The sequence below is a fragment of the Diplotaxodon limnothrissa genome, linkage group LG6, assembly GCF_057381915.1.
Source record: "Diplotaxodon limnothrissa isolate DT_005_m linkage group LG6, D_limnothrissa_male_GT1.1, whole genome shotgun sequence".
Classification (NCBI taxonomy): domain Eukaryota; kingdom Metazoa; phylum Chordata; class Actinopteri; order Cichliformes; family Cichlidae; genus Diplotaxodon; species Diplotaxodon limnothrissa.
Window position 1 is genome coordinate 20384813 of NC_140601.1, and position 25010 is coordinate 20409822.

General features: G+C 38.9%; 1 protein-coding gene across 2 annotated transcripts in view; it reads right to left on the minus strand.

The window, feature by feature from the left end:
- The window catches only part of tet2 (tet methylcytosine dioxygenase 2), a 28923-nt gene extending 12763 nt beyond the window's left edge, over window positions 1-16160 (minus strand). The window contains exon 1 of one of the 2 annotated variants that reach the window (XM_085356920.1): window positions 15724-16160. The gene's annotated coding sequence lies outside the window, so the exon portion shown is untranslated. Of the gene's footprint in view, window positions 1-8564; window positions 9135-15723 lie in introns of those variants that run through there. The other variant, XM_085356921.1, reaches the window with a different exon arrangement.
- Window positions 16161-25010: the final 8850 nt, after the last annotated feature.

Below are 25010 nucleotides of genomic sequence, written 5' to 3' on the forward strand. Positions count from 1 at the left end.
GCTATGGCTATCTTAAAATGTTATAATAATACCATACTAACATAATTGTATGCAGCTTTAGATTCACACAAAAGCAGTCTTGTTATTGTAAACCAACTATGAGGTTCACTATAGGTATTGACTGATGTCTGGGGAAGCAGGAAAGGAAAAAAATACTAAATAGGAGAGGTACTATAATTATACTCCATCACTGGGCACAATTATAACATCTGGAACCTGTTAGAGCTACAGAACAGCTGTTGTCATTCAAAGAACTTATGTCCACAGCTTTATAAACTTTGAAGCTCATTAAATTTAGAAGGAAAACCTCTGTCGTTCACATAAACACATGCTAGGCTCAGTAATTTAGGCAAATATCTTAAATTTGTGTCATTTTAGTCAAATATTTAATATATCCAATCATACATAATGACACCCTGTCTGGTGTATATTCTTTTAAGGCTTTAAAATCAAGTTCCTGTGGTAACAGCTTAAGAAAGTTTTGGGTGAAAAACTTTTTTAAAAAGTTCCTCAATTCATAAATAGTTAAAAACTAAATAGATCAAGAATGAAGAAAAAAAATTACATATGACCCACTCATTTGGACCAAGATGATAGGAAACTGCCAGGCCAAGCTTAGTCTGGAGAAGCTGGTTATCATAATGATCTTCTATCAATCACTCTTCCAAGACATTAGCAGCCCTCCAGACCGCCACATTTAGAGCGTTAAACCTCCTACTAACAAGCAAAGCTATTACAAGGTTCCTAAAAGATTCCACTGTTGTCACAACAGAGCTGCCAGTGGCTGGTTAGCAGGTGGAAAGGGGAAGCAACACACTAAAAACGAAAAAAGCTCCCAGCACAGCTAGGGAGATGAACCTCAAAGGTGTCTTTTTGACAATTTTGATTATTTTATGTATAATTTTTTGAAGACTTTTTAGAACTTCATTGAAATTTATGTTTGCCATTTTGCAAGGTTTCAACACCCAGTCGACAGTTTAAAAAAAAAAAAAAAAAAGGAAACGAAACAACTGAAATCACAAGCTTTTGCCACTTATGTACCACTAGTGGAAACAATAAGTGATTTAAAGTGCAGACCTTTACGAGCAATCAATATCATGACCTTTATAATGGCTATACTGAAATACGCAACTCCAAACTAGAAACTTCTGTGTGATATATTGAAATGAATCTGTGGTCAGTGAGATAAATCTTACAAAACCTTTGACACTTAAATTTGTGATCTCCGGTTAACTCACTTGGATGAATGTGGTTATGAATTGATCTGTTAACATCACATTGATGTTAACAGGGAAATTTACAAGCAGAGTAAGAGAACAGGCAAAAATCTTTGGCAACACAATTACAGCAGTTCTTGTGAGTTATAGAACAAACTACAGTAACACCAGCCAGAGGTGCATTGGCATGACCATAGACAGGTAAGTGCTCCAGGCTCAGCACAGAGGTTATCAGTGTAATTCTGAGGTACCTTGAAAACCTCTGCAGACTTTGTACACACAAAAAAGAGAAAAGGGTGTTGAAAAGATGACATTTTAAGTGACACTATGAAATAAAAATACTGACTGACAAGATGGCTCACTGCTAGCAAAACGGTGGACTGTTCTAGCATGCTAACATGTCACGGAAGAATATTTAGAAGAAAACTGTTTGGCCAAGTGAATTTATTGAGAATTTTTTGTCCAACTGGCAGTTTTAATACTGTGGTTGACAGAGTTTATCATCATAAATAAACAGAAGTACTGAAAAAAAAATTAGCCATGAAAGATGTGCTGACTCTTCTTGTATTAAGTTCCTACTGTGGCATTTGTTTTTTGTTTTTTTTCCTACTGGTCTATGACTAAGGCAGAATGCTTTCTATAAAAATAACTGATCAGAAATGACACTGAACCCATTTAGGATTATGTCATAGGTATTAAAACCAAGGTATTGTTATTTTGACAAATGAGGACAGTAAGAGCTATAAGCTTGGCTGTTTATGATGAATGGCAGTAGGTCTCTGCATCTGGAAGGCATTTTCATTTATGCAGCATTTCAATTTTCTCATCCATAGCAGCTCATCTGCTAATCTTACAAATTCTTGTTTGAATCTGTTTTTTACTGTGCAGTTTGCTGCAAAAAACAAAACAAGACTCAAAAGATGAGAGATGATAATAATCTCTGAAAAGTATGGAGAGTACTGCCTAAAGTTACTGCCTACTTAACAATCTCTGTTTGAATGAGTAACAATGTAACACTTCCTTTAAAAAACCCCAAAAAAACCCAGAAGTATTTCTCTCTGGATTTGTACTTGAATTACTATTGCACCTGTATTTTTAACTCTTTTAAATAAAAATCATATTTTAAAACTTGATTTTTAAAAGATGTCTCTGTGAGGCAGACGAATGACGGGAACCCCCTGACCCCTTGTGACTACTACTTTGTTTTTCTGGTTCTCACAACAGTCTGTAAATCAGTAACAAAGTCAAGAGTTGAACACTGGCTCAAAGCCGCTTACAGTGCGGCTCTATTCCTGCGGGACACTCCAGGGTTTACAACCGACCAAGTTGAGCCAAGCAGCTTGTCACAGTAGGATACACCCACACTGGTAACAAAAAAATCTTTGCAAACCCAGAACAAAGCCAGAGATCCCAGCTGTGTGTGCGTCTATCTTTCATACAAACATAAAAAACACACATAACATTCATGCAAAGTTGTAGATCCTGTTTCTCCTGAGTGCTTTAGCAGATTTGAAGTGTTAGCTTCATCCTGTTAACTATTTGTTAGATGTGATTTATGGAAAGATCTATTTTTGGTCCGGACGTAGAGCACTAAACTAAGCTGAGGCATAGCTTTGCGGTGACTTTAGTGTGGATGCCTGCTGGGAGTTATAATGCTTTGATCTATTTTGGTTTTCTTTCTTATAGCTGATGTCCACCAGGGAATGAGCACTCTGTTTCAGTTTATGATATGACTCAGCTTACATGGCTGGAACTGAATACCCAACAGACCTTTGTTGTCATTTTCTTTGTTCCTATTTACTGTCGTTTGGTTTCTTTTTGTCTGCCACAGCCTTACCTCTGCCTTGTAATTACGCTTCAGGTTCATCTTTACTTATGTCTGCCATTCATCTGCTCCCTTCCATCGAACTAGTACAGTTGAGAACAGCCGTTGTACATAGTTATTACCTATGCAACTATGCATTTGCTGCCATTAATAGATGACAAGTTGTAAAGTGCTTTGAAGCCTATAGACAAGAGTGGACTTATGGACACAGTGGGACTAGTGTTGCAAAACAATGGACGCAGTTTACACAAGAGGGCCTTATCAGTAGCCTGAACAATCAATATTTTTCTTTAAAAATAAAGGGTTTTGGTTTGCTAAGGAGAGTGTAATTTTAGTCTGTCAGTCAACATGACAAATGATCTCTCTCTTTTGCATTAAATTATGTGTGTAGGGAATATGCAGTCTGTAACACATTGCTTTGTCTTCATAGCACAAGTGCAACAGTGTTAAATACACTCGACTTCCACTGTGTTTTTGTTATTCCCAGAGTGAGCGAGTGAAATATGAGAACTGCCATAGTAGATGGGGTTTGTTTGGCGTGACTTGGCAGCCATATGTGACATTCACCTCCAACAACAGCTGCTGGAAGACTCAGGTCTCTGCGCTTTAAGCTTTAGACCTAGGCAGCAATGGTAAGGAGCCTTGCTGTTAAAGAAAGCAAGATGTGTAGCAGACCTGTAAATCAAATACATGCTTGCCAAGCCACACCGCACTTTTGTAGAATAGTCCCAAGAATAAGCCATAATCTCAAGTGCACATTTCCTTTTCTTTGTTGAAAAGAGTGCATTTGTAATTTCCTGCTTTAAAAGATAAGAACCTTGAGCATGCACCCAGGCTAAAGACTATACATTTTCTGACTGTGTAATAAAGAGAAACCCTACATGCTCTGTGAACTGTCTCGTAAAAAGGAAAGATATGATTTTTCTTTTTTTAAATTGTAATATCTTCTAACTGACCCATTGCTTCACTATTGCAATGTTGTTTCCTCTTCTTTTAGCCACAAGTATTGATACTGAGTAGATTTTAAAACATTTGAAAGCAATAATAGGATGCAAATTGAAATCCAATTTTTTTCATTTTGTGTATAAGATGACTTTGGCTAACTGGACTTGACTTCAGTTTTGCTGCACATGAGAATATGTGACAACATATTCTGAAGAATGTCTGAAGTATTTTTGAAACTTCTAACAGCTGTATATAATAATGACTCTGAAATATTGTATATGTTATAGCTATAGCAATTTATGCCTATATCATTGAACAGGACAGCCAGCCATTAAAATATTTAGTTTCCTCTTATGCATATTTTTTAGGTGGATGGTTTAACTCAAATTTCCACATAATTGCAGAAACATGAGATTTCCCTGCAAAAAAACTGCATGGTAGCGTGATGATAAATGTTACTTACATTTAATGTTATTTGATCAGAGTGCGGCCAGTTAGATGGGTCAGACTATAGGCAGCTCAACCGTGAGTGAAATCTCATCCTTAGCAACGCTTTATCGGGGTAATTAGGTCAGATGACTTGCATTCTACAGCGATCAAATCCCTGATGTAAATATAGAGCCGAACTTGCTGTTCTACAAACCCAACGACCTCTAGCACCTCAGCATTCCAGCTGACAATGTAAACAAGCAGTTATTTTCCACTTATATGCAAACAATCTTTTTTCTTTCTTTTTTTTTAACTCCAAGCTTGAAATTCATCTAAGGTTACTAAAGTTTTTGCAGAAATATCATACTCTCAATCTTATTATTATTTGTTATGGGTTATTTTGGGTCTACTTTTTAATACCCCATCAATAAATGGGCAAACACAAGGAAACTCTTATCAACAAAAGGAGTTGACTCCCTCAGAGAAAATCTTTTTACAGATAAACTGTGATGGACTGGAAAGTGTAGAAAACCAGAAGACACACATCAATTCTTAAGGCACAATGTGAGGTATTGTCCCTCAAGCATGTGTTGTTAACGATGGTCAAATGTTCATCAGGCGCAATAGGACAGATGTTATGTTATGTTCTTGTATTGCACCCCAGAGTCTCTTTATCAGGCATCTCACACTTGTGATTTATGTCACATGGCTTGCTCACACAGCGTGTACAATGCACATCCCACGGTGATTTATGCTTTGTCCCTCTCATTCTTTCTATCAGTCTGAACAACATATGACACTTTTTTTTTTTAATAAGAAACAAAGGGCCCCCCTGCGTCTGCAGTCAGAAGGCATTTTAATGTTTTCAGTGCTTCTATCTTGTTGCTACACATGAAGGGAGCTTAACGAAACTGGCATCTACACTCAGATGGGGCACAAACCTATCTAAACATTTTAAACAGGAAAGTAAAATCAGGGTCGAAAACCTAGATAAAAGTAAACCTCGTGTACTTGTCGGACCTTTGTTGCCATATTTCAGTTTCCTGATTTCGACACAGCTGAAACCAATACCTAAAACCACCTTTTGTTACACACTTTGGTCTCTTTATAGACTGTGAGGTACTGGCCTGTTACTTAGCCTGTTACGATAACGTTGTTTGTGTTCACATACAAATAAGCACATTTACACCACACTACACACTAAGTACATTTGAGTTGTTAGAATGTAGCACTGTTTCAGGTTGGTGTAGAGAATGGACCTTTAGAAAGTCTTTTCTGCTAATGCATCTGTCTAATGTTTGGCAGATAGAAAGTTTCTGTTAAGGGTGATCTTTTGAGCTGGTTATAGAGCAGATGCAGATACATGTGAAGGTTATTACAAGGAATGCAGAGGCTTGAGGCTGTGAGTTGCTGATGGGACACATATTGGTTGCATTAATGGCAACAAAGGTTGCTGCAAGGCTTTGCTGCATGGGGGTAGCAACTGACTTTGAATGGTACAACTTCAGGTCTATTTTCTTTTTTCCTCAGCACAGCATTTACCTGTTGATACTGTATATGGCCTAATGACAAAATTGTGATGTACGGATGTCTGTATCACATGGCATCCTGGAGTGAGAGATCTGTTTTTTTTTTTTTTGTTTTTTTTTTAATTCTCGGTTTCTCACCCCTGAGTAATTAACCACAACCAGGGCAACAGTGGAGGTAAAATCCGGTTATCGAGGGGATCATTCATGATGAATAAATTACTCATGCTCACATATGACACGCTTACCTTTAAATATGACACAAAACTGTCTCTACGTTACACTTTTCTAAAGTTCACTTTGATGGGGAATTTACATCGATGCATAAATGCAAAGACATGTAAATAAAAGCATAATCCTTTTGTTTTTTTTTTTAACGGAATCTTAAGCCAAGATTATTAGATCAAATCAAACACATAGATGGCATAAACTTCTGTTTGTAATTTCTTGGCCAGAGAGCCTCCTCCCCATCCATATGAAGAAGGGATCTGTACGATCTACATTGTTCTTGATGTCTAATGCAAGGCAGATGTGACATACTTGTGGAGATTCCTAATGCAGTCTTTGTGCTGTCACAGCTTATTGTCTCGTTGCCTTTTTTGGTTATATTTAAACATAACTACCTAACTATAGTTTTATTTGAGAGAGTAAAATTTAAACTAATCAAACTTAGTGTAATTCTTTTGAACTGTAAGATGTTGTTTCCTACATTCAGTTCATGTAGCAAACCAGTCCTCTAATCTAATGTATGCTATATAGTACAGATATACACAGGACAAATCAGGTTATATGTGTTCTGCAGAAATGTCATAGACATGCAAAAACAAGCAAACAAAAACAAATGAAAAGTAAGTCTGTAGCATGCAGCATTCATGAGATGGTTAATCATGCTGAAACTGATGACTGTAATTGATGCAAGATAGTAGACTTCCAGTGAATGCTAATTGAACAGCAAAGCCATAAACGCTATATCTTAATATCTAAATATTTAAAAACCCGAACACACACTTGAAGTTAATGTCAGTCAGTTTTTAAAATCACTGTTTTTGGCAAAGGGCAAACATTATGTATTATTTATTTAAATATGTACACTACCTGACACTACTTAGGCACATCGTTTACTTTAGATGAGCCCGAAATCATCTAGCTGGAATATATGCAAATGGATAGACAAGTAAAACCGGAACGATGTACAATACCGATTCAGTTAACTTCTCCCCAAGGGAAAAATACAAACTTAGAGAGGGAAAAGATTAATGGATATCATCTGCATGGCCATTCATAATTATAATCACTCTCACTGCTAATTCAAGACCAATTCAAACACTCATTTTTTTGAACTTTTTTTTTTTTTGCTGATGGGTGAGGTTTTATGTCTTGACTCTTTTTTCCAGAGAAACTGTGTTCCCCTTATATTAGACCCAAAGCATTTAATAGATATTATTATTTGTAATTCTTTTACTGGGTCTAATTGTGGGTTAAGTCTGAGGAGTAGCTGATGATTTGTTTCTTGTGGTTGACAGTGTCATGAGTAACTCAAGTTGTTTGTTGAAGGTGTTAAACCCCATCTTTGAACATTTCTGATACAACTAGTTCAGCTGGTATTCTGGGAATATGACAAATGCATGCAAAACATTGTGTGGGCATGTTTTACTTTTGTCTTCCATTTGACTCACATTGGGCCTGAGTAAACTATTTTTACTGTTGTTAATTTTGCTTCAAATGTAATTGTAGTCCGGACATTTTTTAATATGTGTATGTATTTGAGTTAGACTTTATTTAGACCCTTTTCTAAACACTTTGTTAAGGTGTGATTGGCAGCAGTTACAGTCTTGAGTGTTTTTGAGTAAGATGCAACAAACTTTGCACCATTTGGGGAATTCTTTCTTTTCAGATCTGTGAAGGTCATGAAGGTTTAATGGGTACTGTCAGTAGAGAGAGATTCTAGTTCTCTACAGGTATACTTAATTTGATTCAAGTGAGGTGTCTGACTGAGCTGGAAAAACTTGAATCTGTTCATCAGGCCATACAATCTTGTTTCTCCAAGTCTGAGAGCAACATCAACTGAAATTTCAAGTTGGATTTAATGAGAATTTTGTCACCAGTGACTCAGCAATAAAGCGCAGATATTCAATATTCATGCCCACAGAGTCAGTTGGATTGCTATAAGTTTTTTCCATTTTCACACAGTGGCGCTCAGTCAGAGTAACAATGAGATTCTTGGTCATCCTTCACTGTTCTTGCTCTGAATATTTTCAAAGTGCACTGTATTAATTTTTAGCTACTGGGTTGATTCAGTATTAACCAAATGGTCAGCTGCCCATGATAATAGACAATAAGGTCACAGATCATGTAAATTATCTCTCACACCTCAAGAATGAATTAACAAGTATAGTCATTGCAAACACTATATTGTTTTATGGCAGCCATTCAGGAATCAGCAGTCATGTACTCTGCCTTGTGTTATTTGTGGCCACCAATAGCAAGTGTCACAATATTTTCCTTAAAAGCTGCATGCTTTTTTTTAATACAAGAGTCTGTACTCATTCAGACCAAATCTGTTCACCCACAGCCTTCCCTCCAACAACGTTTCACTAAGACATTGTCTTTGATGTTGTTTACCTTGACCTCAGCATTGAATATTTCCCCCAGAGCAGTCAATCCTGAAAGTTGCAGTTGAACTTGATGTCACTCCAAAAACTTTTTTAGCCTTTATATTTCCAGTTTAGTCACCACGTGTGCTACAAAGAATCCTTACTGGGCTCTGAGGCTGACACATAGTGTCTAAATCTTTTTTGCCATCAAGCTGGATCACATGGACACTGAAGACATTGGCTTCTGAGCGTACAAACCCATTGACCTGCGCCCAACCCCTCACAGTGCTACACTCTTCCTTCCAGAGGGCTTGTCTCTATTTTCTCTCTCCAGCCCTTTGTCTATGCAACAGTCAATATATCTGACTAACTTGATGAACTGCACAAAGAGCAAAAGTTAATTTCTGAGTGCATGGTAGCCACGGCAATGTCCTATGAGCGCTTCAAAGCCCATCTGGGCTAACCATTACCCTAGCATGGCTGACTGCAGAAGAGGTTGCATTGCTGTGGTGCACACGTGTTCTTTATGGGTTGATCCTGCCAGTAATTCAACTGTGCCACATATTCAGAGGCCTACATTTGTATCTGTGTCAATCAGCACATTTAAAGGTCAAGTTTAGATATGTTGTTTAAAATGGAAATACCAAATTATGTTAAAGTGAAATTATTCATGATGTTTGAAGTTTAGAATCATCTAATCTTAGAATTGAGAAATTCTATTGTTTTTCAAAAATAACTGCTTACTTTAAATGATGAAATGACAAAAAAAGTAGCAATACTATAAGTGTTTAGAAACTAGGGAGAACAACTGTTCACATTTGACCAATGATTACTCTGGACTTGCAAGCTGGTCAGTTTAGCTCCTAGACACATTTACTCTTTTAACCATGCTGGTTTAATATGTGCAGAACATAGTTTAGCATTTTCTTGTTAAAACAACAAAAGCCTTCTTTGAAAAAAGACAGATTTTGGATCATGCAATGCGCTTCTCTGGAACCTATCTACCATTTAGCATTCATGGTTTCTTTTCTCTATGAAGTCATTTGCTTCCCCTATCCCAACATTTCTGAAAATTTTCTTTAAACCCATTCATCAGTTTTGCTATCTATTATGGCATCTTATCACTATTTCTAGTTTCATAGATTTAAATGATATAAAAATCATTAAATTTTGATTTTATTAATATATAGCAATTTTTTGTAAAAAGTTGCAAATGTTAACTTCTAAGTGACTTTCCACTTAATTTTTTAAAATTCATATCCACTATAATTTAGCATGATCCATAAAGCCTAGAAGGCTTCTAGACTGTTTGCAGTATTCAAATCCAGACCAGTTTGTGGATGAACAGGAAGCAGAGGTGGACAGTAAACAGAGCAAAATGCAGAATTATTATTGGAGGGAAAGTATGCCACACAAAAACGGGGGCAAAGGGATCGTAGGTGGATATCAGTGCAAATTTCAGTTTCATTGAAGTTTGTGTTTTCTTTTCTTTGTCATGACAAACTAAGGCAAGTTTGGCAACAGGTTCTTTCGTTTTACTTTAATAAATGTGTAGCCAAAAATATATCACAGGAGGGTTAACAGTCATTTTGCCTGAGAAACATTTCTACGTGCTCTCTAGTTTTCTGGAAAGCTTTTGAGATGATCCCTCATTGGTTTCTAAGCAGCCTGACCTAAGCCGCTGTTTTCTAAGCTCCTTCTTTACCTTCACTCAGTAGGAGGCACGTGACTCATTGAATGGGAATCACAAATCCTTCTGAGAGGAATATTTTTGTGTATGGAGTATGGGTTGTATGAATCATATATGTCATCCCACACCTCAAGAATGAATTGCTAAGTATAGCCTCTGTAAACAGTGTATTGTTTCAGTGTTTACATAAATATTTCATTAAATTATGGCAGTCCATTACTTAAATACTGCAATTTGTTTTGCAGGCAAGAGTTTGTATTCTTTCAGGACAAGAGTTGAAGTCATACTTGCAACCTTTCCTATCATAAACAAGTGGATGAAGCCCAGTTCAGTTATCACTGGGCACTATGGCTCAGAAAGATTCCAACTGCTGCAATTGTACATTCCACTTAGGAAACCTAATATTAAGCCACAGCCACTCTAACTCCCCAGAACTGGTTAGTGATGTCACTCAAAGCCTCTGGTAGGGTTACACTTTTAATAGCAGTCTTGGCCAGCTGTCTACTTTTATGCTTCTTGTGTAGACCACAGGGGGCCTTTATAGTGACAGCTCGCAGCACTAAAATGGTTCATATCTAACATCCATTTTAGAAGAGGGCAAGTAGTAATCAAAAGCAACTGTTTTAACCATTTTGGACCTCCTTTAGATTGTGCTATAATGACAAAGCTTTGCAGATTTTGATAGTTTCCGCACTTTTAACCCTTAAAAAATAAAATTATAAAAAAAAACAAAAGATGCAATTTGACAGGCAAATTCTTTTCCAATAAATAGTTCTGAATTAAACCTCCACTTTTTGGTTGATTTCATTTAACTGGAAGTGAGCAATGATGGGGAATCTGAGTGGTGGTATAGTGGTGTGTTGGTTTTCCCAATTTCACACAGGCCAAAGGTCTGGATTTTCCGTTAATTGGTGATTATAAATTGGCCACTAGTGTGGATGATTAAAGTATGTATGCATATGGTTTATCAAGTTTTCTCCATCATTTTCAGGAGTTATTGTTTCCTGGTTTTGCTTTTATCTGCAAAGATTTTCATGTCACGCATTAAGAGATGCCATGTGCATGTTTTAATTGCTAGGCTTCTCTTGCTAATAATAGTAACAAAAATGCTAAGTACTACATTGCAACTTGGTGCTCTAAATTGATTAATGAATGTGTCCAGGAAATATTTAATGAATAATCCAATTAACCATGCAGGACTGTGCAATGGAGACATTACTGTGGACTACACTGTGTCCTCCACGGTATCTGCGCCCATGTGATGGCTTTGTAAGCTGTAATCACAAAAAAAGCTTACGGCACGTTTAAGGCCTCTTTAGTCTCCGGACTTGATGCTATTAGAATTGCACGAGAGCAATGTAGAATGGCACAAAGAAAAAGACCTGCTCACAGTCTCGCCACAGTCTCAGGCAAACCGACAGTGACTGAAGTGACTTTTGAATTTCTTTTTCTATTCTTAACTTCTGTCAGCGCAACCAGCGACAACAGTATTTAAGAAGATCATCCAAGCGTAGGAGGAGCGGCCTGGTGAGAAGCGGGAAGAGATGCTATTCGCTTAGGGGTGGTTACATAACATCTCACTTGCCTTCCTCGCTGCGGAATGCCGGGATAGTGTTTGTAAACAGAACGGCCATGTGCGTGTTCACGTGGAGGAAGCTTTTGAGTCCCTGCCCTCTCTGTCTCACCCCTGAGGTAAACCCTGACATCGATATATGCTCACAGGGCCAGCAACCCTCTCTCCGGGCCTGTGCCACTCAAACGCAGTCTTATCTCTCTCAATCGATAATTAAACGTCAACTTGGCTAACGGCGCACCGCTTCGTAGTAGGAGGCTATGAGTCATATTTATAGCATATGTTGGTTATGAATATCTTTTTTTTCTTTTTTACCTCAGACCGGATCATAATTACTTTAACAAGTTAGGGCCATCTGGTTTGGTGGTCTTATTAGTGACATATTTTTTTGATCTGGCTTCAGTTAATAGACATTGTCTTACATAATGCAGTTTATGTTCAATCAATAGTAAAAGTAAAACAAACACCATACTAAAAAAATGGCAAAGCTCTACAGGTTTCACTGATGCTAAAACAATGTGAACATTTTTGCAGCAGTAAGTCAAAACACACTTCATGATAAATTGCATCCAACTGTAAATTCACTGTCACTCATTTGAACATTAAGATATGTTCAAATGAGTGACAGCGTTCTCACAGAGTGATCCCACTGTTGAAGCATCTGATAGTGGCTTGCTGCTACTCCCTTGCTCTCTATAGGAAAACAAAACCCCAGCAGCAGACAAAAGGGAAATCAATATTGCAGAAATCAATACAACACTCAGTATCTCGCCATTTTGTCTTAGGAAAGCAGCTGAGCTATGGCCAGCCAGGTGTAGTGCAATCTAAAATGTCTAGCCTGCCACTGGACCTGTTCTGTGTCATTTCTGAAATGGCTCCTGGTTGGAAAAATAATACATGGGTTGGATAGGGCAGGGTCAGAGGTGAGGGCTTGGGTAAAGGCTTGCGTATTTTAAGTAGACAGCATTGTTGTGGAATGCTATGGCAACTGGACAATCTTCCCAAAGGTGATATTGTGTTTGCCCTAGGAGTGACATAAAGGGAACTTAAGACCATGACGAACTAGCAGTCCACCCGTGAGGCTTTATCTGTAGGTGTGGATAGATGAGAGAAGCTATGTGCATGTGATTGATCTATATGGCCCTTCCCCCACTCAGCCCCCTGTAGCCCTATTAATGCTTTCATGCCTTTTCAGCTGCTGATGTAACAGCAGCAATGCAGAGAAATATAAAACTGCAAAACTATTAGATGGTGGTTGTTTTTTATTTCTGTTATTATGTAGCATTAGTTGTGCAGGTCAGGATTAGCACATATAAATCCTTTGCACAGTCCAGCTGAACAGAAAGAGAAACATGGGATAGATCCACATTGTTTTTGTTATACTTAGCATCCACACTAGTGCACATTCTTGGATGTTGTGAAAGCTTGCTGACCCAGTTTTAGTTTGAAAACTTGAAGGGTCAGTTGCATAAAGCTGACACAACCCCTGTATATCCACAAAGGTGGTACTTTTATTTTATACATTTCAATAGCGGCTTATGCATTTTACATTTGCGTATATAAACACTCCCTTGCAAGTTATTGAACATGGCAATAGCTTGAAATTCAGTCACACACAGCAGATGACTAGAAAAGATATACATACCAGACATAAATGATATTTTTGTATGGTGGTCTGAGCACCGGAATTGCAAACAGAATAAAAACAAAATGGAAAGTCAACTAAGTGCAGATATAGCCACAAGTTATAACATCAGACAACTGAGATTAATAGTGCACTCTCATAGCAAGAAATGAGGTGGGTTCATTTCTGTTCATCAAAGTACAATGTCTGGTATTTCAAATGACACACTAAGCATTATCTGCAGTCTGTTAGTTTATGTGGGGCAATGGGATCACCGTACACACTTACACACACAAAGGCTTGGCTCACCTGATCTCATGCAGTCACAACATTCTTTATGAATGCTACAGAGAGCACTCTTGCTTAAGAACTTTTGTTGATGCTACACAGCCAGTGACCGTGCTCATCGTGTCAAAACACAGGCATGGTATTGCGCAAGAGGTGTATACCACTACTGCTGGTTTTAAACTCTGTGACTTAAATAGTATCTTCTTCTACTAGCACCAGATATGTTTTTAAAAGTTGTACCACAGTGCAGGAACTGCATGGCCTGCATCGACAATCAAAGGAAAAAAAATACAACTTTGTAACCAAAACTTAGTAAATGTCTTTAGTAATTTGACAAGGAGCTTCACTGTCTATTTAACCTCTTTTAATCTTGCCCTTATGGATCACTAATAGTCAGTGTCTGAAAACTTTCGTGTTGATTTAAAGATAAAAACCGAAGCACAAGTTCTTCAGATAGCCTTGTTAAAGTGTGATGCCAAATTAAATGTCAGTCATTAGTCTCCATCTTCCTTTTGTTTAATTTGTACCCTGAGGCCACATGGCTATCTGACGACTGCAGTTAGCGCAATACACAAGCCTAGCATGGAAGCCTCCGAAATATTTTTGTTATACTAATGAGCCATTCAGATGTTAATCTTAGGTGAATTCACATACACAAGCAGAAACAACAAATAATTATGCATTTGATAATTAATAGGAGACTTGGCGTCCTATAATAAAGCTCAATTTACATGTATTTAAAACTATGAGGATTTATACATGATCGTGTTACTGCTATCATTCTGTTATTGTACTTCTGTTAATTTGCGATTCATACAAGGCAACATAGCTGTTTTTTTATTTCAATTCCTTTAAAATAATGACATTTCATACACCCTGAAAGTCACAGGCACAATCTGCATTGTGTTGTCAATAATCTTTATGTCAGCAGCTAGATCCAAAACCTACAACACCCTGTTAGCTGTGACAGCTTACTCCTTGTAATGCATTAAAATAGACAAAATAGTCTTGCGAAGTCACCAAGTTGGTCAGTTTTTTAGAATTGATGTTTGTTGTTGCTCCCTGATAACAACCTTGTGTTTAGTGTCAACTTCTAAAGGAAGTAAGGGAAATCTCCAGAATTACCAGTCTTGTTTGCCCACTTAATGGTGCAGTTGGATTGAATTTCATTTCCTTCATAGCTTTCTGACCTTGTCCACCTACACTACGCTCTGCCACCACAATTCTATTCTCCTTTGCTTCTCCTTGGGATTTGCCTTTGTGTCTGCTCGTCATTCAGTGGTGAAAGCAATGAAAGCTGATTCATATACACAAAGCCAGAAGCTATTTCAGCTCTGCTGCCATGCAGACTCTGTGCACTTACTACTGGACATGCTTAGGTTGGACTTTTACTCTCCTACTGAAGGCTGAACAGAATAAAAATGCACATATACATCAGTGAGAAAGGATGGGGTAAACCAAAGTGGATAACTACCTAAATCTGAATCCATATTGAATTAAAAAAAAAAAAAAGACAATACAATCATAATTATGATTTTGTAATAGTTGTCAATAACACATAAATGCTGCAAATGTGTTTTGACAAATAGGAAGTCACTTATACAAAAATGTTTGTTATATTACATATTGAATACATTTTTAATGTGTTTAGGAAAAAGCCAGGGTTGAATAGTAAAGGTAGTGTCACACAGGCATTTAAATTATGCTTTTAAAAAAAACTAACTCCTGAACAAGTCCACTGTTTTCTATAATGTATTCAAATGCAGCAACAAGCACACACAGGAAAACACAACTGCTGTCTTTCAGTTTTAGCTGGCACAAAAAAAGAGAGAATTTGTCAGCCATGTTGGAGTAGCTTTATCTCATATCCCCCCCTTATTATGTTGGCTCTTGCTTTTTACGATGTGGGGCATCTGCTGTACTTCATCTGACTAAATACCACCAAAAACACACACAAGGTTACAGGGGGGAAAGGGCTAAACGGATTATTAAGGTGCCGAGCCAGTTCTCACCTGCCTTTCACGTCCCTCCACTTTGTAGAAATTCCAACAAACCGTCTGGATCTCCTCTTTAACAAATCCTAAAGGCAGCCATCTTGCCTCCTTCTGTTCTTCTATGAAACAGACTATCCTCCACATCAATATTCATGGAAACCAGTCTGACGTCGGCTCTCATCATCAGGAGAAGCCCGGGTGTCGCTGTTTGGCAGCCTCAGAAGCACACTCATATGTGACTCCCGTAAGGCAGCAGAGGTACAGAAATTGGAAACGATGCTGTTTGGAGGTCAGGAGGAAGAGCCTTGCTTTGGTGTCTACCTCAAATAATTATCAAAATCACCTTCTTGCTGAGACCTTCCCACACAAAGAGGCAGATTTCCTTCCCCCCTATGCTCCCTCCTTTTTCTTCTTTCCTCAGCCGTACACAATAGTGAACACTAGGATTGCCCTGAAGAACTGGAGTGGATCCGGATTCTGGGTTTGAGACAGAGTATACTTTTCTGTTGAATATTGCACTGGTTTCAGCTATCTGACTGTGGCAGTGTAGAAAATGTCTCCACCCACTTCCTTTTTTTTTCAGACAGGAAGCCAAGTGACTAAGGGGTTTTTTCCCTCCCTTTTTCAGTTTATCTCTTTCTTTTTCTGTCATAGCTTGCAGAAATTTCCCTCAAGTGTAAGAGCACTCCCTTTTTGAGAACACTGCAGAAACAACAACATGTGGCCAGTTATGGAGTCCAATCGGTAGAGCAATGAATTTCCAACTGCTGTTGGAAATTCATTCTAGTCTGCCGACTGGTTCATTTTTAGAGTGACTTGTAAGACAAGTCTGCGGGCAGCATACTTTGCTTCATGTGTCTGCCAAGACCCACCTCCTGTTGACACTCACCACGTGGGCCTGAAAAAAGAGAGCAGTGTGAGAGGGAAAGGGGATCAGGGTGATTTAAAAGAGAAATTCAGCCCTGGAATGTTGCTGAGTTAACACAAGTTAGAAGTGTTAGGAAGGTGGCAAATATTAATAAATGGTCTGTATTTATATAGCGCTTTACTAGTCCCTAAGGACCCAAAACCGCTTTACACATCCAGTCATCCACCCATTCACACACAGATTCACACACTGGTGATGGCAAGCTACAGTGTAGCCACAGCCACCCTGGGGCGCACTGACAGAGGCGAGGCTGCCGGACACTGGCGCCACTGGGCCCTCTGACCACCACCGGTAGGCAAAGGGTGAAGTGTCTTGCCCAAGGACACAATGACCGAGACCGGGGCCCGAACCGGCAACCTTCCGATTACAAGGCGAACTCCCAACTCTTGAGCCACGATCGCCCCGTGGCGACTTCAACTGCTGTTTTTGTCATAGGATTCTGAAAGGTAGCCGCAACTTGCATGTGTGTATGTTTGTCTGTTTGGTGTTAAACTGCTAAAGGTAATCTCATAAATCTCACCAATGATGATAGCATTAGGAAGGATTATCGGTTGTCAGGGAAAAGTGTGTTAGTGTTTCTCTTTTTCTTCGAGGAATAAAGCAAATCCAAATGAATGAAGGCCTTATCACCTCAACCTTACTTTTTTAACATAAGCCGATTTGTCCATTTGGCCACATAAGAAAGGCCAACTAACTAGTTACCAGGTGGATCTTGTCTTAAAATAATCTGCTATTATCTGTACTGCAGGCTTAAGACCCCACCTCTTTCCCCACAGTCCCTGCCTAGCTGCAATGACATTTGTTGACTCAATACTTTCAGGCTCAGCAGAGAAAAGGAGATTTGTTTTTACACACACTGGGGGGAGGGGAAGACGCAGCGTGAGAAGAAGGAGAAGTCACTGTAGACTGCAGCACGGATCCAAACGGACCTTGTTCTCAACGTTAGCACTGAAGCACAAAGCTGTCACTCAGACACCAGGCTGTCTTTAAAGCACATTATTCAGTTGCCAAACAATTCTAAAGCTTTCTAAATCTGTTCTGCTGGCACATGGTGGCCAGGCTTCATCTTATTAAGATATTATGTGTTGCTTTTCCTTTTCCTTTAATTTGGGACAAACCTGTAGATTAAGTGTTGCACCGCAACACTGCAACTTGTCTTTCTCTTCCCTTTTCATGATCTGCCATCAAAATGCCTTCAAGCTTGGTAGTAAAACTCAAACTGCCACCACTGAATGAGGTCTTCAAGCAGTCAGTGCTGTGGGACTTTCAGGGGTTGTTTGGACTGGACAGCTTCCTTCCTTCTCCCTTTTCCTTCAGGCTGGCCCTATAAACAAGGAAATGCTCTCACTCCTCAATATGTGGTTAAATAATATTCAAGATACATATCAATGTTTTACAAGTTTCTGCATTATGGAGTAACACTTACTCTGTAATGCTTGTACAGCTTCAATCACTATTTAAAAAAAATAGAAGCAACATAGTAAAGTTGGGGATGATTGTTTAATCGTCCTGTCCTAAAATGTATGATTTTTGTTTACTCTGAATGGATTGGTTGCCATTTTTTGGCTCCCATAACAAACAAACCACTGTCTGCTATGTTCCCAGTAACTGAGCACAGACCGGAACAGTTAGCAACAAGCTGGTGAACACAGTGGATCATTTAACAGCCGAAGGCCCAGATCGTTCTCCCACGAGCTATTGGACAGTGAACATTGGGCTTGTGTTTGCCAAGTGGCCAGAAACCTGACTGCAAAAGCATGATAATGTTAAACACTGATTTGTTAGTAACTAAGTGTTTCCTAACAACATCACTATATGAAGTCAAACGATGATGAAACGCTGTTTGCAGCGCTCCAGCAGTGCAGTCATTGCTTTTTGCTGTGTGTATTGTCAGCATTCCAGCAGAGGAGCTCCTTGCTGGGCTGCTTCCCATTACAGCTACTGTAACTCGTAAAGCAGAGATTATCTCATTATTCCTCTCACCTTGCAGGATTTCAAAGGAATAGTGGCGTGTGCCATCACCTCTTCCGTAAACACAGAGCTGTGGCCCCATGCTGACACAGGGTCATCACAATTCAGGCACACTTGTCACTTGACTGATTTCACACTCATGCAAACGTGCTGATGACCATTAGTGGGGGATTTAAATAGCTTTTCTTGCTGCCGCAGTAGCCTTGTTTATTTATGTGCTGCAAATAAAGAATATTGGTCTTCTTGAGTTATATGATTTACATGTAAACTTAGAAAACCTAAGTTCATTTAGGGGGCTTTAAGAGCGCACATTCAAACATGAAGCTCTTTGCAGAGTTAAATCAGTCATCTTCTTTTACTCATTTACATGCCACGTAAAATGTTTGCCCTGATCCAAGTCGCAATGATAAAATCTTATAACAACAAAAAGCATTTTCAGCGCCCTAAAACTGCAAATGTGAAAATTCAGAGAAAATTTTAATTTTGTACTATTGATCTTGATCAAACAGGATTTCAGATACTAAAGACTAACGAAATCATTTGAAGGGTGACTCTTAAAGCGTTTCACATCTGTGAAACATTTAACTAGTTAGCATCTTCTACACTTTTGGAGATGTAAAACTGTGCAACAGAGTTTTTATGACATCTGAATTAATGGGCTTGCACATTTTTATCAATGAAGCCACATGAGGGCATGACCTCATTTGCAAAAGCTTTTTTTTCGGTGTTAGTCACTTGTTGCTAATCAGTTGGAGTCATTTGAAAGGACTTGTGATGTAAGCACAGATTTATGGCTTTCCTTACATTAGTCTCAAAGTAGGAGAAAAGGGTGACCGTTTGAGGAATGAATGAGAACTGCTGGGGATCATCGTGAGGCTGGGACAAGCACCACTTCCCACAATCGCCAGTGGAATTTTACACATCTTACCTGAGGCAATCTAAACACACAAGCCTTTATGTAGGGTAAAAGATACACACAGACTAGGCCAATACACAAAATGAGGACACAGGATTCCCCCCCTAACAAGATGTCATCCTTCTGCCCCTCCTCCTGTAGTTATCTTAAAAGACTAGGGGGAGTTGTTACTGTGGATCTCGCGTAGCCTAATTGTTTAAGTCCCAGCAGGGGCCTGGTGTACAGTGGTTTATAGAAAAAGAGGGGAGTATAAAATTTTGAATTCTTTGTGTTGTTGTACCTTATTTCACATTTCACAAACACACATTTTAGACTGTGTTAACCATATGCCGTGTGTCTGTGTGTGTGTGTGTGTGTGTGCACATTCACTCCATACAAAGATTGACAGTGCACCTCTCTGGGCACAGCAGGGTTGGACCAGGCCAATCATGGTCTACTGCTGTTCCCGTGGAGACCAACTGCTTCTGAGAGGTTCAAGAAGTGGTTCTTGCATTCATGCTGCAGGTGTTTCCATCCACCCCTTACACCACCCCAACTGAAGCCTCAGTAGGCATGGACAGCTATTAAGACCTTTTTTTTTTTCTTAAACCAGCCCTGAAATGTAAGCATTTTAAATACCTTTTCAACCCTTAATTAAAGAGGGGATTCGCAGCCCTCTTAGAGTTTCCAGGTCACCCAGAAGAGGTTAAGTTGACTTGCTAGTACATAGTTGCTTCTGAAACATTCTTACTTATACTTTTTATTACCACTGACTGCTTAAATCCAGCACTGTTAGGTATGGAGCGGAGGATGACCCCTGCTGGTGAAGCATGATGACCTGCAGTACGTCTGATCCTTCACTTAAGATTTTGTAATTGAGTTAAAACAAACAAAGTTTCAGCTTCATTCATTTAGTTTCCTGTAAATGCATATCCAGATATTCCCACAGACATGACTGTAGTTTCCACAGAATTATTGTCCATGTTGGACAAAAGCCTGTGTAGGTCCACGGACGCCTATGTCTGCCTGAACTTTTTCTTCCTAGTAACTGCACCAGAAAAACTGCAGTCATGTTTGATGCTTGAATGGTGTTGAAATGAATGGCATTTTGGTTCAGTCTCTGCATGTGAGTTTTATGACCTGAAAAAAGGTGGTGGTGTCATCACAGTGGTAACAAAGAAAAATGTAAAATATTGCATCTAAAAAACAACAACAAAGTTTTTCCTAGTAGAATTGGTATTACTTTAATAGAAATTAGATGATAAAAGTAAGTCAGTCCTACATTATTTATGTCTACACACACAAAGCTACACATTCACGTGCTGCCAGTGTTGCTGAACCAAGTCAACAATGTCTAAAAGTTGCCATGTGTCACTTTTTGAAGGCCTTACAGAGTTTTTTTGTATATTAGCACGGTGACACCACACTCTTGTCATTCCTTAGAAAGTTCCACCTGTCATTCACTGTAAAGGTTTTCATGAGCAACACATAATTCTTATAAAACTTGAAAGTTAAAACTGGAAGCCATTATTAAGGAAGGGAAACAGTAAGGAGAAAAGACTGAGGTATGCCAAATTACACAAGAAGTGGACTGAAAGTCAGTTGCAACATGTCTAATGGAGTGATGAATCCATCCATACATTCTCTTCCGCTTATCCTTATCAGGGTCGTGGAGGGGCTGGAGCCTATCCCAGCTGGCATAGTGCGAGAGGCGGGGTTCACCCTGGATGGGTCACCAGTACAGAGTTTATGTGTTAGCAGGGTGTTGATAGGCCACATAAAACCAGAGTTATGATAAAAAAAATATACGCAGTGTTTTTTTCTGAATAAAATCGTCATGTTTACTGCCGGAATAAATGGTAAAAACTGCGTTTTTTTTAAGGACAGCTTTAGCAAGCACTGTCTGCTTGCGAGAAAACACCCCTTTCCTGTTGGTGGAAAAATGGAGTGTATAGTTATTGTGTTGTCTTGTGTAGCTCATGTGTAGTGCATTCGATTGTTTCTTTGTGTTTGTCAAAACAATGAGGCAACTGCTGAGTGTCACAGTTGCTGCCAAAAAGCCACCAAAGGCGGTTTACAATGTAAACGCTGCCTCCAGGTGAAAAACAGGAGATGTGATACACGTGGTACACCCGGAGGCGTGAGGCTTGTGATGTGATTAACTGTCTTATAGTGGACAAACTATTTTTGAGGTGGCACAAATAATTTGAGTGGCATCTTATGTGATGCAGAACACCTGATTGTTCTGTAAATTGTTTTAAATGGTTATAAAAAGTGCTTAAAACATTTGGCTGCATTTTAGGTAAATAGTTGCAGATAACTTTGTAGTTTGCAAAACTTGTGCATAGGTTTAAAACTTACATTATCTATTTGTATTTCAAGTTATGAAACTGATTTTTACAGTAAAACATATAACTTTTTCTACTTAGATTTTATGTTTTTTATGTCAGATTTTAGATCAATTATGTTAATACAGTATGTCAATAGGAAAACATAAATTCAAATTCAAAATTCAAATTTTATTTGTCACACACACACAACCATACACAGTATGACATGGGGGTGAAATGCTTGTAGCTGTACAATGCTCGACCATTAAATGACAGAAGAAAAGTTTCATTTAACTGTAAATTCAGACATGTGAGCTTGTGCTTAAAGGAATGATACCAAACAAGGCAAGGTAAACAGTTTTAAAAGGTAAAATATAGAAGTAAAAGTAAAAAACAAAACAGCCAATTATACCCTGGACTCCAGAGGCTTAACCTAACCCTACTAACTCCATGTCTTTGAACTGTGGGAGGAAGTTGGAGTACTTGGAGAGAACCCATGCAAACACATAACATGCGAACTCCACACAGAAAGTTGGCCAGTTGGTGGAGTTGAACTGAGGACCTTCTTGCTGCGAGGAAACAGTGCTAACCACTGCACAACACAGTGATGAATCCAAATGTTCGATTTATTGGTTCAAACTGTCATCAGTAATGGACAGAGGAGGTCAGTAGAGAAGTACAACAGTGAATGGCTACAGCTATACATAAAACACAGTGGAGGCTCTGTCATGGTTTGGGGCTGCATTTCATCCAGTGGTGTTGGGGGTCTTTGATGGACACAGAACAGTACCATCAGATTGTGATCCACCATGTGAATGCTATCTAAAAAAGCATCTGATTGGCAAGTGCTTCGTTTATTAGCATGACAATGATCCCAAACACACTGCCAATGTAGTAGAATCATACCTGGATAGAACAACACACAATGCAGCACTATCAGTCATGGACTGGCCTCACCAGAGCCCAGAACTCAACATTACTGAAGCAGTGTGAGATCATCTTGACAGAGGACAGAGCTAAAGAGAGTTCAGGCAGTGTTGAAGAATAAAGGTGACCATGCCAAATATTGATTCTCAAGCTCATTAGAAATGTACAAATGTGTTTGTATTCTATTCTGTATGTCCATTTATTTTTTACACATTTCACTAAATTACTACACCTACCTTACTGTTATTATTAGACATTGTTTCAGAGAGGACAAATGTTTGCCTGTCCAAAGTACATATTACTTTTTTTAATCATTTGTGTCAGTCTAGTTCTAAAACGTAATACAAGAGCTTATTTGCTATCAGAAAAAATTGTTGTTGTTTTTTTTTTTTAAAGAGGCACAGAATCAAGTAAAGATATTATTTCTTTAAAAGAAGATACATTAAATGCAGGAACTCCATGTGCAAATAATTTGCACTTAACAGTTGTTGCTGTTAATGTCACATCACACAGGAGCAGTTTTGAATAGTCCCCATACTCTCTAAACAGGCTACCAATTCACCACCCACCCACAGGTGTCTCCTAGTTCTGCCTGCCAACTGTCCCTGCAGCAACACTGTAGAAGCCAGAGCACATCCCACTCAGCTGACATGTTGTCAAAGGAAAACAGTATTATTTCTATTAATATTATGTTTTCTTCTTTTTATAAGTGTTCACTTAGGGTTGAGGCCATAGTTTTGCTCTTCTCTAACTGACTAACTGACCGGAGTATCTGGAAAGAGAAACGGGGGATATACAGGGAGTGCAGAATTATTAGGCAAGTTGTATTTTTGAGGAATAATTTTATTATTGAACAACAACCATGTTCTCAATGAACCCAAAAAACTCATTAATATCAAAGCTGAATGTTTTTGGAAGTAGTTTTTAGTTTGTTTTTAGTTTTAGCTATTTTAGGGGGATATCTGTGTGTGCAGGTGACTATTACTGTGCATAATTATTAGGCTACTTAACAAAAAACAAATATATACCCATTTCAATTATTTATTTTTACCAGTGACACCAATATAACATCTCCACATTCACAAATATACATTTCTGACATTCAAAAACAAAACAAAAACAAATCAGCGACCAATATAGCCACCTTTCTTTGCAAGGACACTCAAAAGCCTGCCATCCATGGATTCTGTCAGTGTTTTGATCTGTTCACCATCAACATTGCGTGCAGCAGCAACCACAGCCTCCCAGACACTGTTCAGAGAGGTGTACTGTTTTCCCTCCTTGTAAATCTCACATTTGATGATGGACCACAGGTTCTCAATGGGGTTCAGATCAGGTGAACAAGGTGGCCATGTCATTAGTTTTTCTTCTTTTATACCCTTTCTTGCCAGCCACGCTGTGGAGTACTTGGACGCGTGTGATGGAGCATTGTCCTGCATGAAAATCATGTTTTTCTTGAAGGATGCAGACTTCTTCCTGTATCACTGCTTGAAGAAGGTGTCTTCCAGGAACTGGCAGTAGGACTGGGAGTTGAGCTTGACTCCATCCTCAACCCGAAAAGGCCCCACAAGCTCATCTTTCATGATACCAGCCCAAACCAGTACTCCACCTCCACCTTGCTGGCGTCTGAGTCGGACTGGAGCTCTCTGCCCTTTACCAATCCAGCCACGGGCCCATCCATCTGGCCCATCAAGACTCACTCTCATTTCATCAGTCCATAAAACCTTAGAAAAATCAGTCTTGAGATATTTCTTGGCCCAGTCTTGACGTTTCAGCTTGTGTGTCTTGTTCAGTGGTGGTCGTCTTTCAGCCTTTCTTACCTTGGCCATGTCTCTGAGTATTGCACACCTTGTGCTTTTGGGCACTCCAGTGATGTTGCAGCTCTGAAATATGGCCAAACTGGTGGCAAGTGGCATCTTGGCAGCTGCACGCTTGACTTTTCTCAGTTCATGGGCAGTTATTTTGCGCCTTGGTTTTTCCACACGCTTCTTGCGACCCTGTTGACTATTTTGAATGAAACGCTTGATTGTTCGATGATCACGCTTCAGAAGCTTTGCAATTTTGAGACTGCTGCATCCCTCTGCAAGATATCTCACTATTTTTGACTTTTCTGAGCCTGTCAAGTCCTTCTTTTGACCCATTTTGCCAAAGGGAAGGACTTTGCCTAATAATTATGCACACCTGATATAGGGTGTTGGTGTCATTAGACCACACCCCTTCTCATTACAGAGATGCACATCACCTAATATGCTTA